We start from the raw sequence: 4,764 nt of genomic DNA, 5'->3' as shown, positions 1-4,764 counted from the left end.
TCCTGCGTTCATGCCGCTATAGAGCGGCTACTCCCCTTTGAAGAGGGTTGCAAAGCTGATGCGACCTCTCGCAGACACCGACATTTAAGCAGCAAGCCAGCCGAGGGCACTGCCTGCGACGCGTCAAAGTGTTTATGCCTGGTCAATGCCGGAGATGCGTTACTTGATGGGAAGGACGTATATCTACCACACTCATCCAATGCCCCGCTCGTCTGTATGCCGCCATTAAGTAGGCTCACCGACTGAGAAACCCACTCTGTCGTCGCGGAATGATGCACTCTGATGCATGGCCTCACCGGAATCCGCTATTACTCAACACCACAACACAAGCCGCTCCACATACTACTCCCTTTGCACCACACCCACCATGACTGCAGGAGGCAACACTCTGTGGGAGAGCCTTTCGACACATATGAAACATGAGGTGTTCGCCCTCGCGGCCTCCTAACAAACCTCGCCTGAGGTGTCTGATGACAAGAACTACCCCATGATGGAGATGTGCTCTGACAACACCGCACCGGAGCCCGCGCATGTGCATGTTGGCTTCACCATGGAGCAGGCGCAGACGCACTACAACGCCGCCATGGCGGAGGAGCGGGCTGCATCAGTGCATATGTTTGTGTTCTAGCAGACGCAGGAGGATAAACGGTACAATATGTTGCTCCTATAGCAGTAGTGGTTAGTGGAGGGCCAGATCAATGATGAACGTGTGAACAAGGAGGCCGTGGCGGCCATGGCGGTAGCAAACCCCAAATTCATCGAAGAGCAGTGTGCGATCTACGAGGTGGTCCGTGCTCAAGCTGTGGCTCGTTGTGATGCGGCCGTCGTGGAGGCGCGGCTACATGCAATCACGAACGAGAACAACACCAGCTAAGCCTCCTACCTGATGTCGATAGACTATCGGGCGGCTCGATTGGACGACGACAATGCTAGTGCCACCATCCCCATCGTGGACATCACGTCCATCGCCGCCGTATGATAGGTTTAGGGTTGTATTTTTTTTTCTTTCTAAATGTTTGAAATGTAACGAAAATCCAGCGTGTTTGCATTAATCCCGTCCGGTTTATATGAAAATCCGCCGTGTTTGCAAGAACTTCGTCGGATTTATTAAAAAAATGTTTGAAATTCATGAGTAAGGCGTTGAATAGCGGTCTTCCGCATCCGTGTCCACAGACGGATACATGAGAAAATTTACAGGTTGGCGTTGAAGATGGCCTAAGCTTGTCATTTATTTTCAAACGAAAAATTACGCTAGGCGTCCCCTTCCTTGGCGGTCAAACAAACCGCACGTAGAACTGAAACCGCCAAAAGGGAAGCAAAGACGGGAGGATAACATTAACAAGTCGGGATGCAACCAATACCCAGGAAGGCGGCGCCAGCAATTGCCATACGTACTCGCGTCAGGTATTGCGTGTGCCGACGAGGAAAAAGAAGAGTTATTGGATGTGCCGATCTGAACCAACACCCATGAAGGCCGGCGGCTCATGCATCCTCTTCGTCCGTTTCTACAGAAACTCCGTTATTTGCTGCGTATATTGACGACTTGCCGACCGATCGGTTCATGCACGTAACACGTAAGGGCATGGGGCATGTCATCTGACAGCTTTATTTGTTTCTAGGCGCACATTCCCCTGCAGCGGTGCTGCATGGGCCGGCGACGCGGATCACTTCTCACCATTCTTTAAATTTTAAATCGATCCCTCCTCTGTTCTGATTGAGTCCGGTGTGTCTCATTCAAGCCAGGCTCTAAACTGTGTCGCATTGCAATTCTGTTCAAAACCAAGTAGCCAAATGCTAGTGCCTGCTTCGGAGAGAGTCGACTCCATTGATCTCTGGCTTCGCGGTCTAAAACAGACGATTCCGATGGCGGTCTTCCGACATCAACCATGTCCATGATTCATGTACGTCTCTCAAATTAATGTTCATGATTGCGTACCATGATGCTGATGCATAAGCCAGCCAGCCATCTGTAAAACACACCCATTGTCATGCAATGCAGTTCGCTGATCGCTATCACCAGATCACGATATAATCCGATGGACGAACACGTGTTTGACATTGCCCAGACGAAGGTTCGACGTTCTAGACTGCTTGCCGCCTTGACGATAGCCATTTGTGCGCCAAGTCGTTGGCTAAAAGGCTGGAGGAGACGTTGACAATGGTCACGTACCTAGTTGCTGCGTAGAGAGGTTAGTGTCAGATCCTACAGCTATTACTCCGGAACTTCAACCAAAGTGCCCTACGCAGTTTTATTACAAACAGAAGCAGAGGGGCAGCGACGGCAGTTGAGAGCCACTACAATACCTAGTAATATAATTGCGACTTTTAGCTAGACAACCTCTGGTTAGACTGCTCATGGCTTGGCTATAACCTTTTCCTTTTTCCTCTGGTTACTCTTTGCGCACACTGAATTTGGGATGGTTACTGTTTGCGCGCACTGAATTACCTTTGGGATGGAGCTGGTATTTTCAGAGTTTGGCCAAAAGGGCACCGGGTGTGCTAGGATAAACCGGGATTTGACCTACACATTTGTCCGTGCCGCCAGATTTCAGGAGTCATGTATCTTATCGGTCTCATCGCCATATTAGGCAAGGTAATTTGCTTAGCAGAGCTAGGATTTGACAAAATAAATACTGGATCGGTGAGATATCAGGCCCAGTCGTGAGATACCTATTAATAATGAGGGTGTTCTTATGGAGACTGGCGCAACACTCCATGCCATCGATGGATGTGCTGCATCATCGCAACATGGCGACTACGCACCTCTGTGCGTTGTGCGGCTGTGCCGACTTATGGAGGCATGCTCTTGTTGACTGCACCATGTCACGTTGCATTTGGGCTTTGTCTCAGGCTTCTTTTGTTGAACGAGTAAGCATGAACATTGATACGAATGCTCAGAATTGGCTTTTTGCAATGCACGATCATATGCCACAGAGGGAGTTTATGCTTCTAGTTGTAACTCTCTGGTCGGTATGGAAGGCGAGACCTAAGGCAATATATGAACGTCTCTTTGAGAGTCCAGACTCCACAAATCAGTTTATTAAAGCATATCTGAGGGATCTTGACACGCTTGAGGAAACAGGAAGCAAACCTCCAGAGAGGCGACAAAGCAGACCGGTCCAGTGGCTAAAACCCCCTGACGGAGTGTTCAAATTTAATGTCGATGCTGCAGTACCCCAGAGCCGGAGTCGTGGGATAGCAGTAGCCATCTGCCGTGACCAGGATGGTTTGTTTCAGGGAGCATCAGCTTTAGTGGCGAAAGGAGGTTTTGATCCTCCGACTGTTGAGGCTCTTGCTATTCGGGAAGCTTTGGCACTTGTTGCAGATCTTAACATACAGAGTGCACATGTAGCTTCAGATTGCAGAACGGTGGTAGAGGATATTAAGCAAAGGAACCCGGTAAGCTATGGGGCGATTCTACATGAAATAATAGATTAGAGCTCTTCTTTAAGTAGATGTAGCTTTGTGCATGAGTTTAGGAGCTCGAATTTTGAGGCTCACAATCTAGGGAAGCATTGTTCAAATTTAGGGGTGGGTCGCCATGTTTGGTTAGGGCACCCCGGTGATCTCTCTTTTGTACCTATGAACATCGTTTTGGTCTAAATAAATCTTCGCGAGATTGTCTCAAAAAAAAAGTAGCTCCATCAGGTAATTTTATATCTGCACACCTGATTGAGTTTGACGGCCTAGCTTGCCATAGCTACTATAGCTTATTACCGCACTATTTGCATGGCTGTTCTTCTTGATCCAGATTGTATTTGTGTCTCATCTCAGTCACCTCATACCTGACCCGGTGTGGTTGTCACCATCATGGAGTGACAAAAGTGCACATGATTATCCCAAGCGCAATCGTTCATGACTATTTTCAGGATGCCGCTTTACAAATTAAAGTGTTTAAATTCTGGTAGTTGTGCGGTCACTCATATATTTATATGATAGCACTGAGAAACAAATACTTTATGATGCATAAATAGTACGTTTCAGTACATTGCTTCGAGTCAGTGACCTGTTTGTCCTACAGTGTGTGTTTTCCATGCCTCCCTCCAAATAGGATTTCGTCATGTTTTCTAAACAACCGAAAGGACAACCAAAGAAATACACAGTTGAATGATACAAGATTGAAAGATAACCCTCTTACAAAGCCGACCCCGTGATATCCGACACGCATAGCACGTACATGACTACGCTACCAGCAACGGATACCAAGAGAACTAAACAACCCACGCTACGACTAAGCACACCTAAACTCCGCAAGAACATCCCCAAGATGAATAACGACGCAGCGCGTCGCCGCTGCCGAGTCCACAGCGGACAAAGCACTGCAATTGCTGCCATTGCGACAAACTGCACGATGATAATGAAGTTCTTTAGCCCAAACTAACGACCCACTTGTCATCTTGAACACTGTTGCATGCCTGCTTGAGCACGGCCTTGAACTAAGCATCTTTTGCCGCATGCCTAGTCTCAAACCCTTTGTGGCAGCTGTTCTTGAAACCTGACACATGTGCATTGCATGCTTCTCAAGAACTGTAAACCCCAGAAATCCTGTTGTGGAACACGACATACCACTTGTCCTTTTTTTTTCTTTTTTTCGAAAAGGGGAAACACCCCGGCCTTTGCATCATCATGATGCACACAGCCTAACATACCACTTGTCCTAGCATTACAGAAAACTAACATACCAAACAACAAGCAATGGAGCCCACAAGCAACATGCAATATAGCACACAAGCAACAAGCAATGGAGTAGAAAAGCAATAGTAA

Source organism: Triticum dicoccoides, chromosome 7B, assembly GCF_002162155.2.
Source record: "Triticum dicoccoides isolate Atlit2015 ecotype Zavitan chromosome 7B, WEW_v2.0, whole genome shotgun sequence".
NCBI classification, from domain to species: domain Eukaryota; kingdom Viridiplantae; phylum Streptophyta; class Magnoliopsida; order Poales; family Poaceae; genus Triticum; species Triticum dicoccoides.
Note: the sequence above shows the minus strand (reverse complement) of the source record.